The sequence below is a fragment of the Nicotiana tomentosiformis genome, chromosome 8, assembly GCF_000390325.3.
Source record: "Nicotiana tomentosiformis chromosome 8, ASM39032v3, whole genome shotgun sequence".
Classification (NCBI taxonomy): Eukaryota; Viridiplantae; Streptophyta; class Magnoliopsida; order Solanales; family Solanaceae; genus Nicotiana; species Nicotiana tomentosiformis.
This window is the reverse complement of record NC_090819.1, coordinates 126,224,240-126,241,566: the sequence shown is the minus strand read 5'-3', so window position 1 is coordinate 126,241,566 and position 17,327 is coordinate 126,224,240.

Genomic DNA, 17,327 nt, shown 5'->3' with positions numbered 1-17,327 from the left:
ACCTAGAACTCTAGATTTAACACCAAATCAAATGAAATTTTCAAGAACATTTTAAAACTTCTAATTTCTCAACTAGACGTCCGAATCATGTCAAATCAACTCCATTTCTCACCAAATATCAGAGACATGTCTTAAATATCATAATGAACTTGTACCGGGCTCCAGAATCAAAATACAGACCTGGTACTAACAATGCCAAACATCAATCAATTCTTAAAAATAATTAATTTTCAAACTTTTAATTTTCATCAAAAATTCATAACTTGAGCTACGGACCTTCGAATTCGATTCCGGGCATACGCCCAGGTCCTATAATTCGATACGGACCTAGCGGGACCGTCAAAGAACGGATCTAGGCCCGTTTACCAAAATTATGACCGGAATCAACTAAAATTAATTTTTAAGTAAAATATTCTTATTTTTATTAGTTTTCAACATAAAAGCTTTCCGGAAACCTGCCCGGACTGCGCATGCAAATCGAGGAGGGAAAAAATGAGATTTCTAAGGCTTAAGAGTGCAGATTCGAGTTCTTAAACATAAGATGAACTTTTGGGTCATCACATTCTCCACCTCTAAAACAACCATTCGTCCTCGAACGGACATAGAAAAACATAAATACTTGGGCTAGTGAAAAGGTGAGGATATCTACTCCGCATATCGGACTCAGACTCCCAATTAGCTACCTCAATAGGCTGACCTCTCCATTGCACTCGAACTGAAGGGTAACTCTTTGACCTCAACTAACGAACCTGCCGGTCTAGAATGGCCACCGGCTCCTCCTCGTAAGTGAAATCCTTGCCCAACTAGACAGAGCTAAAATCTAACACGTGGGACGGGTCACCATGATATTTCTAGAGCATAGACACATGGAATACCGGATGAACTGAGGACAACCCTAGAGGCAATGCAAGTCTATAAGCTACCTCCCCCACTCTCTCGAGGATCTCAAATGGCCTGATATACCTAGGGCTCAACTTGTCGTTCTTCCCAAATATCATAACAACCTTCATGGGCGATACCCGAAGAAATATTCTTTCGCCAACCATGAATGCAAAATCACGAACTTTACGGTCAGCATAACTCTTTTGCCTGGACTGAACTGTACGAAGTCGATCCTGTATAATCTTGACCTTGTCTAAGGCCTCCTGAACTAAATCTGTACCTATTAACCGAGCCTCCCCCGGCTCGAACCACCCAACTGGCAACCTACACCGTCTACCATATAATGCCTCATAGGGAGCCATCTAAATTCTCGACTGATAGCTGTTATTGTAGGCAAACTCCGCTAACGGCAAAAACTGATCCCAAGAAACTCCAAAGTCAATAACACAGACACAGAGCATATCCTCCAAGATCTGAATAGTACGCTCGGACTGCCCATCCGTCTGAGGATGAAATGTTGTGCTCAACTCAACCCGTGTACCCAACTCACACTGAACTGCCCTCCAAAAGTGCGAGGTAAATTGCGTACCTTGATCAGAAATGATAGACACGAGCACACCGTGAAGACGGACGATCTCACGAATATAAATCTCTGCCAACCGCTCAGAGGAATAGGTAACTGCCACAGGAATGAAATGCGCTGACTTAGTCAGCCTGTTCACAATGACCCAAACTGTATCGAACTTCCTCTGAGTCCGTGGGAGTCCAACAACAAAGTCCATAGTGATACTCTCCCACTTTCACTCAGGAATATCCAACCTCTGAAGTAAACCACCAGGTCTCTGATGCTCACACTTTACCTGCTGGCAATTTAGGTACCGAGCTACATAGGCAACTATGTCCTTCTTCATTCGCCTCCACCAATAATGCTGCCTCAAGTCCTGATACATCTTAGCAGGGCCTGGATGAATAGAATATCGGGAACTATGGGACTCCTCAAGGATCAACTCACGAAGTCCATCCACATTAGGCACACAAATACGACCCTGCATCCTCAAAACTCCGTCATCTCCAACAGTAACCTGCTTGGCACTACCGTGTCGCACTATGTCTCTAAGGACAAGTAAATGAGGATCGTCATCCTGCCGATCTTTGATGCGCTCAAATAAAGAATACCGAGCAATTATACAAGCTAGAACATAGCTGGGCTCAGAAACATCTAAACTCACGAACTGGTTGGCCAAGGCCTGAACATTCAATGCAAGCAGTCTCTCACCAACTGGAATATATGCAAGGGTACCCATACTGACTAACTTTCTACTCTAAGCATCGGCCACCACATTGGCCTTCCCGGGATGATACAATATGGTGATATCATAGTCTTTCAGTAGCTCCAGCCACCTCCTTTGCCTCAAATTGAGTTCCTTCTCCTTGAACAAATACTGCAAGCTCTGATGATCAGTGAATACCTCACATGGCACGCCGTAAAGATAGTGCCTCCTAATCTTCAGCGTGTGAACAATGGCTGCCAGTTCTAGATCATGAACAAGGTAATTATTCTCGTGAACCTTTAGCTACCGTAAAGCATATGCAATAACCTTGCCACCCTGCATCAATACCGTACCCAGACCAATACGAGATGCGTCACAATATACTGTATAAGATTCTGAACCTGTTGGTAACACCAATATCGGTACCATAGTTAGAGCTGTCTTGAGCTTTTGAAATCGCTTCACACTCGTCTGACCACCTGAACGGAGGACCCTTCTAGATCAATCTGGTCAACGGGGCTGCTATAGATGAAAACCCCTCCACAAATCGATGGTAATAGCCCGCCAAACCTAGGAAATTACGGATCTCTGTAGCTGATGTGGGTCTAGGCCAGTTCTGGACTACCTCAATCTTCTTAGGATTCACTTGAATACCCTCTGCTGAACCAAGTGACCCATGAAAGCAACTGAACTCAACCAAAACTCGCATTTTGAGAACTTAGCATATAACTGGTTGTCTTTCAGAGTCTGAAGAACGATCCGAAGGTGCTGCTCATGCCCCTCTCAACTATGGGAGTAGATCAAGATATCATCAATAAACACAACCACAAAGAAATCTAAGTAGGGTTTGAACACCCGGTTCATCAAATCCATGAATGTTGCTGGGGCGTTTGTCAACCCAAATGACATCACTAGAAACTCATAATGCCCATACCGTGTCCGAAGAGTTGTCTTAGGAACATCGGATGCCCTAATCCTCAACTGATGGTAGCCAGATCTCAAATCAATCTTTGAAAACACCTTGGCACCCTGAAGTTGATAAAATAAATCATCAATCCTCGGCAATGGATACTTGTTATTGATGGTGACTTTATTCAACTACCGATAATCTATACACATCCTCATCGATCTATCTTTCTTCTTCACAAACAACACATGTGCACCACAGGGCGAGATACTAGGTCTAATGAAGCACTTATCTAGCAAATCTTGCAACTGCTCTTTCAATTACTCTGGCGGGGCCATGCAATATGGCGGAATGGAAATAGGCTGAGTGCCTAGAGCCAAATCAATACAAAAATCAATATCCATGTTGGGTGGCATCCCCGACAGGTCTGCATGAAACACCTCTGGAAACTCACGTAACAACCGGCACCGAATCTATGGAAGGAATCTCCGCACTAGAATCGCGGACATAAACCAAATAAGCTAGACATCGCTTCTCGACCATATGCCGAGCCTTCACATAAGAGATAACCCTGCTGAAAGAATGGCCAAGATTCCCTCTCCACGCTGTTCGAAGCAACCCCTGCAAGGCTAAGGCCACCGTATTGGCGTGACAATCTAATATAGCATGATAAGGTGACATCCAATCCATACCCAGTATAATATCAAAATCAACCATGTCGAGAAGTAGAAGATCTACACGAGTATCAAGACTCCCAATGGTGACCACACACAAATGATAAACACGATCTACAACAATAACATCTCCCACTAGTGTGGACACATACACAGGAGCACTCAAAGAATCACGGGGCACAACCAAATAAGAAGACATATAAGAGTAAGTAGATCCTGGATCAAATAGAACTGAAACATTTCTACTGCAAACTGAAACAGTACCTATGATAATAGTGTCAGATGACTCAGCCTCAGGCCTGGCTGGGAAAGAATAATACTGGGGTTGGGGCCCACCACCCTGAACTACGTCCCTGGGACGGCCTCTAGCTAGCTGGTCTCCATCTCTAACGGCTTGACCTCCACCTCTAACTGTCTGGCCCCTACCTGTGGCTGCCTGACCCTGCCTCTGGCTGGCTGAGCAGGTGGTGCAACAACTGGTGCCGGAACCATGGCACGAGAACTCTGATGCTATGAGATGCCTGTTTCCCGAGGGCAAAATATAGTAATGTGCCTCGGATCACCACAAGTATAACATAACCTCGCCTGCTGTGACTTCTGACCCTGAAACTGACCCTGTCGACTTGAATAACCACCCTGATAACTCTGGAGTGGAGGTGCACTAATAATAGCTAGTGGTGCATTGTAGGCTAGCTAGTCGGAATAATGCATCTGAGGGCCACGACCACTTGAGGCACTGTGGGATGCCTGGAGCGCTGAATGAAATGGTCTGGGAGGATGGCCTCTACCAAAAGTACTCGTGCCTCTAGATGAGGCACGCTGAACTCACCAGAATGACGAGGCCTCTTGTTAAACCCCTCACCTCCCTGAGTAAGAACCATCTTGACCCGTCTGGCGACATTAGCAGCCGCCTGAAAAGAAATCTCACTCCCAGTATCCTTAGCCATCTGCAATCTGATAGGCTGAGCAAGTCCATCAATAAACCTCCTCACCCTCTCTCTCTCTCGGTGGGAAGCAGAAGAATGGCATGATGGGCCATATCCACAAAACGGGTCTCATACTGAGTAACAGTCATACTGCCTTGCTGGAGACGCTCAAACTGACGGTGACGCTCCTCTCTCAATGTGATAGGCAGAAACTTCTCTATGAATAGCTGAGAGAACTGGTCCCAAGTAAGAGCAGGAAACCCAGCTAATCTGGTCAACAAGTAATCTCTCTACCATTTCTTAGCATAACCAGTCATCTAAAATGCAGCAAAATCGACCCCATTGGTTTTCACTATACCCATGTTCCGTAGAACCTCGTGACAGCTGTCAAGATACTCCTGGGGGTCCTATGAAGAAGCACCACTGAAGTGAATAGGAAATAGCTTGGTAAACCTATCCAATCTCCATAAAGCCATAGGAGACATAGCTGGCCCATCTCCAACCTACGCCGTAATAACCGACTGAACTAATCCGATTGGCTGAGCTGCTGGAGCCTGATACTGGGAGCTATCTTCTCCGGAACGGGAGTGGTAGGAGTCTGGGCTCCTCCTCCAACCTGAGAGACTGTTGGTGCCATGGGAAATGCTCCAGTCTGGGCCACACTCTCCATAAGGCCCACCAAATGGACCAAAGCGTCCTAAAGTACTGGGGTAGCAATGAACCCCTCCGGAACCTGAGCTGGTCTGACAGGAACAGTCTGGGCTGGAACCTCCTCGTCAATCTCTATCTGAGGCTCCACTACTGGGGCTGCTGCTTGGGCCCTAGGCTGAGACCTGCCCCTGCCTCGGCCTATGGCACAACCTCGGCCTCGACTTCTGCCCTGCATAGGAGCTGTCACTGGAGGCTATGGCTGCTGGTCATCTGAGGAAGTGGTACATGTTCACGCCATCTATGAGAGAATAAGAGTAGAAGAGTTCAATCAGTATTGAGAAAGCAAAATCGCACGACAAAGAAGAATATAAGTGAAACTTGTTCCTAAACTTCATAGCCTCTGGAAGATAAGCACAGACGTCTCCGTACCGATCCTCCAGACTCTACTAAGCTTGCTCATGAATCGTGAGACCTAGGCAACCTAGTGCTCTGATACCAACTGTTACGACCTGAAATTTCCCACCGACGGGACCGTAATGGCAACTAACATTTCACTTGCCAGGCAAGCCAACGTTAGAGAATCATTAAATCATTTCCTTATTTTGATTATGTAAATATCAATAATTAACTCAAATGAAATATAATAAGTATGAAATATCATAAAACGGTATTAATTACTACCACCCGGATCTGGAGTCATAATTCACGAGCATTCTAGAATTTACTACAAGTAATAGTGTGAAAGAAATATAACTTTTTGAATGAAAGAAAACAGTAGGAACTAAAAAGATAGACGGTATCAACCTGACAGCGGACCATTAGGAAATTCCGATCAACCTGAGTCGGTATCAAAATCTGCACAGAAAGTGCAGAGTGCAGCATCAGTACAACCGACCCCATGTACTGGTAAGTGTCGAGCCTAACCTCGACGAAGTAGTGACGAGGCTAAGGCAAGGCACCTACAATTAACCTGTGCAATTTAATAGTGTATACACAAATAATAGGAATGAAGAACTAAACAGGAAATGTCGGGAGATGAGACATACTGAGGGGAATACAAGATAAATAACTACAACAGAATGATAACCGGAGCAGTCAATATACCATGAATCAACAGGAATAGTGAATACAGTAAGAAAAATGCACGGCATCAATCTTTGTATTTTTACTCTCAATCTCACCATAAAATTAATAGAAACGGCACGACATCACCCTTCGTGCTTTTACTCTCATATCATGGCACGACATCACCCTTCGTGCATTAACACTCATAATATGGCACGGTATTACCCGTCGTATATTAACACTCACAATATGGCACGGCATCACCCTTCGTGCTTTAACACTCTCCCTTACCATAATGCAATGCATAAATAACAACAGGGAGACAGAATAACAAGTACAAACCTTACTTCAACATTAGGTTCCATAATATCAATCTCAACTTTGAAATAAAAACTCAATTATCACTAGAAAAATCGTAAACATGATAAGAACGATAAATTAAACAATACTAGCATAACACGTAGCAATTTAACATAGGAAAAGACAATTTAAGAAAAATAGAGAAACATGAAAAAACAGGTAAATTTGGCGGCGCATAAGTACTTGTCATCTCACATATATGCCGCTCACATGGGTTTCACTTAGCAAGTAATCTAAGGTTCCTAATTTCCTTAAGTCAGTGTTAGATACAACACTTACCTCGCTCATAGTTTTTCCTTTAAAATTCACCTCCAAACCACTCGTATCTATTAAAAAATGACTCAATAATATCAAGTATTGCTAAAGGAATCAATTATATTGCATAAATTAGATTTCCCAATTTTTCCTCCAAAAAGTCGCAAATCGACCCCGGGCTCGCTTGGTCAAAACCCGAGGTTCGGACCAAAATATTTTTACCCATTTACCTTCGAGCCCGAATATGTAATTAGTATTGGAATCCAACCTCAAATTGAGGTCTAAATCCCCAAATTCCCGAAATTCCTATTTTCTACCCGAACCCCTAATTCTGCCATGAAAACTCTAGATTTTAGGTTGAAAATTCAAGAAATGTAATGGGTAATTGAAAGAAAATAGTTTAGAATCACTTACCAACAATTTGGGGAAGGAATGACTCTTGAAAAATCGCCCCTTACCATTTGGTTTTTGAGAAAAAAGAGTTTTTTGGCAAAAATCCCGTTTTGGATTCTGTTAAGTGTTGGGCGACAATGTTCATCGTGTTCGCGAGAGCACTGTCACATTCGCGAAGTGTATGGGCTGCCATGTCCTTTTTCGCGTTCGTGAGGCAGTTCTCGCGTTCGCGTAGGCTACCCTTCCCTGGTCTTCGCGTTCGCTAGACATTGCTCGCGTTCGCGATGAAAATAAAGGCTGACTTCCCCTCCCCAGTGCCTAACACTACGCATTCGCGATGGGCTTGTCGCGTTCGTGAAGGGTAACGCCCCCATCGCTTCGCGGTTGCGAAGAAGAAATCCTCAGGTGCCCAGTTTACTCTTCGCGTTCGCGAGAGTACCTTCGCGAACGTGAAGAAGGACATGCCAGAACACAGACTCTGCAAAAAAACCAAATTTCCAAAGTCCAAAACATCCCGTGGCCTATCCGAAACTCACCCGAGCCCTCGGGGCTCCAAACCAAAAATGCACACAAGTCTAAAAACATCATACGAACTTTCTCGCGCGATCAAATCTCCAAAATAACAGCTTGAACTCTTGATTTAGCACCAAATCAAATGAAATTCTCAAGAATACTTTAAAACTTCTAATTTTTCAACTGGACGTCTGAATCACGTCAATTCAACTCCATTTCTCACCAAATATCACAGACATGTCTTAAATATCATAATGAACCTGTATCGGGCTCCGGAACCAAAATACGGACCCGGTACTAACAATGCCAAACATCAATCAATTCTTAAAAATAATTAATTTTCAGACTTTTAATTTACATCAAAAATTCATAACTTGAGTTAGGGACCTCCGAATTCTATTCCGGGCATAATCCCAAATCCCATCATTTGATACGGACATACCGGGACCGCCAAAGTACGGATCCGGACCCGTTTACGAAAAATATTGACCGAAGTCAACTAAAATTAACTTTTAAGGCAAAAATTCTTATTTTCATTAATTTTCAACATAAAAGCTTTCCGGAAACCTGCCCGAATTGCACACGCAAATTGAGAAGGGTGAAAATGAGATTTCTAAGGCTTAAGAGCGCAGATTCGAGTTCTAAAATATAAGATGACCTTTTGGGTCATCACAATTCTACTTGCTTTATAAGTTGTATCTTTATTGGTCTACCTCCAAAATATTTACTGATATTCTTTTCGGAACCATATGCTCGAAGATATCTATTTTTTTCTGCCCCAAGTATTTTTTTAAAGATATCATCATCATTTAAAGAAATTTCTCCTTCTTTTTGCTGCTATTTTAATTGGTCAAATTAAACCTACAATAAATAATGCAAATTAATCATGCATAAGTGCAAATGCATACTCTAAAAGGAGATAAAGATAAAATAGAACTCATTGACATTACAATGACATCTTGTTGGAAAGCATCAACTTGTTTTCCTTTTTTTCTCTTGCGAGATTCCAAAAAACTTCAACACGGGATGGAGCTTTTTTATTTTTTTTCTCCTGTAAAAATAATAATCATTTTCATTAATTGAATAAGATATGTGAATATATTGATTATAACTTTATTCTAAAAAATTATCATGTTGTTCATACCATTTCATATCTAAGTCTTGCATAACTTTTGGTCCCACTACATGGAGGCAAGAAATGTTTCGATCTATTTGTCTTGTTTTGTGTGCTTTTCTTCTGAACGAAAGTTTAAAAAAATTAATAATATTAGTTTCTACAGCATATAATAATTTTAAAAGACCAAACAGATTAAATAAAATACCTGAAAGCCATCATCGCTCCAAAGGTTGACCAATTATTTCCATTCATCTACGGTGAGAAGTTTAGGCTTATTCCGTAAGCGAAGTTGATAAGTTTCTTTGGAATCGAAATACTTATTTTTCAACTTGTCCCTATAGTCTCTGTAGAGGTCACTCATATGACCAAGAATTACACCTTTTCTTCCCTCGGAGACATCAAAATTAAACATTTCCTATAAAAAAAAATATACCATTATAAAAGTTAGAGCTACTGCTTTAAACCCAAACTTGCTTAGTATCTCAGATTGTCAATCCACCAAAAATTAAAGAAAATTATAAACTTTAATAGTTTACTAGTTTTCTTATCAAGATAATGTCCCACATGTGGTCTGTCTTGCTCTATTTCTTTCCAACCATTTACTTTTAATGGGCAACAAGTTCGGCTTCTAACTGTTTGACCCTAAAACCAAATAAAATCGGTTGCATTCTCGCCAACAGCTTGATGATCCTCATCAAATTGAATGACCAATTTTTGTCCTTCCTGAAAATTAATTATCTTCACGCATCGTGTAGGCCCTCGGGTTTTTCTTTTCACAACGTTAGGACCTACATTGAAAGATTACATAAATATACTTCACGTAAAAATATCGAAAGAATTGACAAAGATTAATAAAAGAAAAAGAATACCTATTGAATTTGCTAATTCATGTTCTTCCATAACTGTTTCACTCACTTGTTCAGACGAGTTTTCCCTAGAACTATTTTCTCAGAGAAAAAAACTCATAAAAATATCATTTTTTCTGAGTGTATAAATATCAATTGACTTGTCCTTATGCTTCTCATAACTGAGAAGCATATTCTTAACATCCGAATCGTCACGACATTCCACTAACCCATCACAATCACTGATAAATCTATCACCTCTCAAATAAACAAATTTATCTCCCTCAAGAATATTGAAGTTACAAAGCTTTTTCATATCATCCAGCAGATCAAAGAAAACTATGAAATCAATATCAATGCTTGCTTTCACCAACTGCCCACTTACATATTTTCTAGAAGGAGAAAATATAAAAGGGACACCATAATAGAAGCTAAATTCCAACTCTCTTGCTATGAAAGTTATGGGGTAGCTATTGTGATTTATTAGTTTTCGTTCTAAGGAAAATATTAGTCGAGATATTGGAAACTGTTGAATTGTGATCTCTTCTAGTACTCCGTTATTGCTTTGTACATTCGTTTCGTGTACTCTATTCTGTTATACTATAGTATAGTTCTATTGCTAGTTTACGGTACAGATTTATCACTGAGCATTTTTAAACTAAAAAGTCTTGTCACTACTTCGACGAGGTTAGACAAAATACTTACTGGGTACATGGAGTCGGTTGTACTCATACTACACTTCTGCACCTTGCGTACAGATTTTTGGAGCGGAGCTGCTGGTGATGTCGGGAGCTGACCCTGAAGATGTTCGTACATTTTGGATATAGTTGTCACTTGTCCTTGGTAGCTTTAAATTTTGTTAATCTGTTTATGTAACTTTCGAACAGATCGTGTAATTATTATATCAGCTTTGTAAATTCCGTGTCTAAGAAGCTCATGATTTGTACTACCAGTTCTTGAGTTAATTTGTAAATGTCTAGATAATTCTTCACTATTTTCATATAATTTCATTTGGATTGTATTATCTGTTAGTTGGATTACCTAACGTGTCGTAGTTAGGTGCCATCACGACCAGTGATTTTTGGGTCGTGACATAGGGTGAGACAAAATAGTGATATTTTAGTAAGAGGAGTAACGAATGGTCAAAATACAAATTACTATGGTGTTCTAACCGAAATAGTAGAACTTCAATACTTCAAAGGTAAACGAATTGTATTATTTAAATGTGATTGGTGGGATGTGGATCACATTGGAAAAGGAGTGAAAATAGATAAACATGACTTTGTTAGTGTCAATACTAACCGAAAGTTAGCAACAAATGAACCATTTGTGCTTGCATCTCAAGCAGAAGAAGTTTTTTATGTCAAGGATAATCTTCATTCCAATTGGTCAATTATCTTGAATGGTCATTCTGCTTATTTTACTGATGGTACTGTCAATGAAGAAACTTTTCAATAAGATACTCAAGATTTCTCCCATACATTTGAGGAAGATGAAGACTTTATGTATTGGAGAAGAAATAATCTTGATGTTATCAGAACTGATGTTACCTTAGCTGATGATATTATTGAAGACATCGAATCAGAACCTGAAACTGATGATGAAGATTTGTTACTCTAAATATTTAGAAGTCTTATTTGCATATTTGTTTATACTCAATTAATGTTAAAACTTTTACTTATTTGCTTGAGAGATGATGTTTAATTCTTTATTATTTTACTAAATTTATGAATTACTTCAATATACTGAATTATTTTGATTGAATATGAATTAGTATTTAATAGTGTTATGTTGATAATTACAGTTTGAATGAGTTCAAATTTTCTTTTCTATATGATGTATGTTGATAGATTATCTAGTTACCACTTACAAGGTTGATGAAATTATGGTGATACGCCACTATTTATGAAGTATTATTAGGAAGAGTGCTCTTAATAAGCGGAGAGATAACATCATTCAACAGTATTTTCTACATTATGTAGTCTCTTATCAGAAAATCTTTTAATAGGATTGGGGAGGTGAATAGAGATAAAAAGGAGAGAAAACTTGACCGAGAGTGTTCCCTTGTAACCAAACTATCACTCAGTTAATTCGGCCATATACGACCATTATTTGATGCTCTAAATATTAGGCTCCCGTTTTCATAGATTATAATTATTGTTTTCAAAAACAAATTAAAAATATTGTTTGTTCATGAAATTTAATCAATTTTTGAAAAAAGGAATTGAAGGAAAAGTTCCAAAAACTAGTTTTGACCAATTTTTGTGTGGAACTTTTCTCCACTTACAAAACATTAATATTTTTTTAAGTAAAATGCATGTCCAAATACAACATCAACTTCCACAAATTATTTGTAACAACCCGACTTGTCATTTTAAGAATTTAAGCCCCGCCTGGTGGCATAAGGCTCTGAGCAGCTTCTTATTATGTGTATTGACTTGCGTGTGTGGTTGAATTCAGTTACCGGATGATTTGGAGTGATTTGGGATACTTAGTCCCCAAAACGGAAGCTTAAGTCTTAGGATTTTTATCGTAGTCGGAACTGTGTAAAGACGACTCTAGAATGGAATTTTGATGATGTTAATAGATCTGTATAGCGATTATGGACTTAGAAGCGTGTCCGAAAAATTATTTGGAGGTCCGTAGAGGAATTTGGCTTGAAATGGCGAAAGATGAATTTTTGGGAAGTTTGACCGGGGGATTGACCTTTTGATATCGGGGCCAGAATCCGATTCTGGAAATTGGAATAGCTTCGTTATGTAAATTATGACTTGTGTGCAAAATTTGAAGTCATTCCAGATTGGTTTGATGTGTTTCGACACAAGATATAAAATTTAAAATTTCAAAGTTCATTAGGCTTGAATTAGAGTATGATTCGTGGCTTTGATGTCGTTTGATGTGATTTGAGGCCTCGAGCTGGTTCGTCTTATGTATTGGGACTAGTTGGTACGATTGGACTGGGTCCCGGGGGCCTCGGGTTTGATTCGGGGTGATTCCGGACCAAGTTTGGATGTTTTGATGCTGATGGTTGCTAGTTCTGGTGTTGTTCTTCGCGTTCGGAAGGAGTCTCTCGCGTTCGCGTTTGAAGGATTTTGTTGTTAGGACTTTGTTCTTCGCGTTCGTGAAGAGGTTCTCGCATTCGCGAAGAAGGAAATATTGTTGTTCATCATCTGAATTTAGAGGCTGATATCTCGCAATCTATAAGGAATTTGAAGATGATCCAAAAATGAAAGTTGTAGCCCTTTGTGTCTAGTTTTCCAAAAAGTAAACCATTTGTCATTTGGAGTTATGTACAAAAAGTAATGGTTGATAAACTATAAGCTATTCGGGAAGAGTTTGGAAATCTCTGTTGCACACGGCTAAATTTGGAAGCTTATATCTCATAATATTTAAGGAATTGGGAGATGATCAACAAATGAAATTTATAGCTCTTGGAGTCTAGTTTTCAGAAAGTCAAACCATTTATTATTTGGAGTTTTGTACAAAAGGTTATGACCATTATACTAGAGGCTGTCTGAGAAGAGTTTGAAAATAACTTTTGAAGAATTTGTTTTTCGCGAACGTGAAGAACAAACCCTGGGCAGTAGAATAAAGTTCAAATTTGTGTCATTCTTAGATTTTTGGACCAAGGAAGCTCGGGTGAGGCGATGTTTCGAGAGGTTTTCAAGGAAAACATTGGGGGTAAGAGTTCCTAACTTGATTTTGGTTAAATTACATGAATCTATTGTTGTTTTTATCACTAAATTAGTGAATTGGGTTGAAAATTTTAGAAAACCCTCTTGGTTTAAATTTAAGATTTGGAGGTCGATTTGTTATTGGAATTCGATAAAATTGGTATGGTTGAACTCGTATCGGAATGAGTATTCGGATTTCATGAAAATTATGTCGGGTTACGAAGGGCGAGCCCCGCGTTGACTTTTTGGAATAAATTTTTATGTCGATGTATTATTATCTGAAATTATTTTCGATGAATTTTAATGAAGTTATACAATTAATTTGGATAGATTTGAACGGCTCGGAGGTCAATTCAAGCAAGAAGGCGATTTTGGAATATCGACATAACTTCAAAGAGGTAAGTGTCTTGCTTAACTTCGAGTGGGGGAAATTTCCCTTAGGCATTGAGTCTTATGTGAAACTTGGGTAATTTAAAACCATGTACGCGAGGTGACGAGTACGTACTTGGTTTATATATGTAAATTTTATTGAGTTAAAGTCTAGAGCATATTGTGTAGTAAATCGGATAACTGTTGGCATGTATTTAATCATTTATTTGTCGTGCCTAAATCCTTATTGTTGACTCTGTTATTATATGACAATGTGATGCGATTGTTATTTGATTATTATGAAATTTTGTGAATTTATTGTTTGATAATTATTGAAATTTAATTTTATTTTGAATTTTTCCCTCTGTAAATAATTAATTAAATGAGCTTAAGAAGAGGTGTTTATATAATTATTAAAAATTTGATCTTTATGAAGAATTTGCTTTATGTTGAATAATTTCTATCTCTATTTGATTGTTTTGGGTGTTGTACACATTGAGTGAAACATTTGGCTACTTGTTGTGAAATTAATTGACTTGGTTGTAGCTTTAAAATTTGGTTGTGACCATTGGACAAATTGTGATATGAATTGATTTTTGTTATGTTGTTGTAATAATTTTCCGTGTAAAATGTTGTGTTGTGTGAGTTGTTATTTTGGAGAGATAAGGGTGACATTTCACCGTTGATATTATGTGGTTATAAGGGTGACATTTCACTGTTGTGTTTGTTGGCTATTGATATTATCTGGGCGGATCGATAAGGGTGGCTATATGAGCGATAAGGGTGGAAACATGAGCGATAAGGGTGGCTATTGTTATTGTCTAGGCGGAGCGATAAGGGTGGCTATAGGAGCGATAAGGGTGACAATATGAGCAATAAGTGTGGCTATTGTTCGGGACGATATGTGATGATATGGGGTTGTGGTGTTGACAATTTTCATGTGGTGTTATGATTTTCTTGTGTTTATTTTTATACCTTGTGCTACTTGTCTTGTTGTTAGTAAATTGATAATAATATGATTTATGTTGAAATTGGGAGCCTGTGGCTATTGCCAGGCGGTTTATAAAATGAAATATGGGCACGATGTGCCGTGAATTGTGATATGAAATGGAGATATTGGCATGTGAATTGTCCGTGTAGTTGTGATATAAAGTGTGAGCAGAGGTGCTGTGATGAAATGATAATGATATTTGGCACGTGAATTGTCCGTGCAGTTGTGAAATGAAATGAGGGCACGAGGTGTCGGACAAACATGATGATTTAATTATGGGCACGAGGTGCCGTAGAAATATAAAAATGGGATGAGACCCGTATTTACGAAAAATATGAAAATGGGATGAGACCCGTATTTAGATGATTTTGAAATGAGGTGTTACATGGTGACTTTTTAATTGAAAGAATTATATTCAAAATATTTATTTGGAAGATTTTTACTTAAAAAGTATTATATAAAAGAATTTTATTTTGAAAGATATTTAATTGGAAAAATTGTATTTGAAAAGATTTTTTGAAAGAATTATATTTGAAAAATAATTATTTGAGAAAATTATATTTGAAGAGAGTTATCTCGAAGAACTATGTGAAAGACATTTATTTGAAGGGCTTGATTTAATTGGGTGTAATTGTGTTTATTAATTATTGAGTGATATTAATGGTATGCTTGTTGTCTGTTGTGCATATCAGTGGTTGTTTTATCTTGTGTTTATTATTATTTGTTTCCTATTATTTTGTATATCATATTGCACATGTTATTAGACTAGTGAGTGTCTTGACTGTACCTCATCTCTACTCCATTGACGTTAGTCTTGATACTAACTGGGCATCGCTGTGGTGTGCTCACTCTACACTTTTGCACATTTTGTGTAGAGCCAGGTATTGAAGATAACGGACTTGAGCAGAGTTAAAGCGGGATCGTAAGGATTCAAGGTAGAGCTGCTTGGTCGTCGCAGTTCCTTGGAGTCTTTTCATTTTATTGTAATGTTAATTTGTAATCAAACAATATTGTATATTCGGTCATCGTGATCATTCTATTTATTCAGTTAGAGTTCGTGACTCAGTACTACCAGTCTTGGGAGGTTGTATATTGTAATTATTTCCGCTGTTAGTTTTGATTATTTATTTAAAAAAATTGCTTCAAAAATGCAATGAAAATCGGCTTACCTAGTCTTAGAGACTAGGTGCCATCACGACTCATGTGGGGGGGATTTTGGATCGTGACATTATTTTTCAATTGAACTTCAAAAACTCTTTTTTTTCAAGTTTCAACCAAATCTATGAGAAACTTATATTTTTTTGTTAGATCAATAGACTATCGAAACAAGTTCTGTATTGATTTGATGAATGTAGAAATCTTTCGGGAAGCACATATACATAAATATTGCTACAATTATTCATCTAACTATGAAACTTTAGTTATGTTAGTACTATTTTAATAGTTACCGCAAGTGCATGATAAAGTTTATACTTTGCTACGAAAGTTTTTTTGTCTCTAAGTTAGTAGTTATATCATTTTAAAGCAACACCATTCTTTTAGCTATAAAATTATGTTCAAACATGTGTATCATGGCTAAAAAGTTACAATTGTTACGGTGATTTTAAATTCATATTAAAAGCTTAGAATTAGCTACACCACTTATTGTAGCTATTTAAATTCGTGGCTATATCATTTTGTCATGATAGTTAGTTGTAGCTATTGAGCTAACTGCTGCCACAGATTTTATAAATTGAAGCAAAAATGTTCATTTAGCTACAAGATTTTGATTGACATAAATTATTGTGGCAAAAAATACTTTGTTGCTATAACAACTTCAAACACGTGGCAAAAACTAACAATTAGCTACAAATCTTTAGTGTAACAATAAATTTGTAGCTATTTTGGCAGCTATTGCCACGATAGTTAGACACTATAGCAAAAATGAGAAATTAGCTTTGTCAGTTTAACTTTTGTAGCTAAGAAATTTTACGAAATTGTGAATAGCTACCAAATTATAATTTATGTGGCTAATATTCGGTAATAGCCACGTTTTTTAAATTCGTAGCTAAGAATCTGTAGCTATAAATGTATAATGTTGTAGTGTTAGACCTGGTCAAAGGAGGTGTGTACAAGATACATTTTAGAAAGGTTACGCGTGTAATATTATTATCGTCCATAAAAAGTGTGTAAGGGGGATTTGGGCCATAGATCAGGTGGCTAACTTATGTAATTTGCCTTCTATATACTATAAAAATATTTGCTAAGGTAATTGTTTTATTTTTTATTTTTATGATTTTAATATAACTACCATGCGTTTTTTTTTTTTTTTTTACTTTTCGATAGGATGTATAAGCTTTAGAGAGTATTATCTGTGACAATCTTATGTGTTCTTTGCATCAACGTGTTATCAAACGAATAGCAGGAGAAATGAAAACTTAGAAATTGAAAGCTG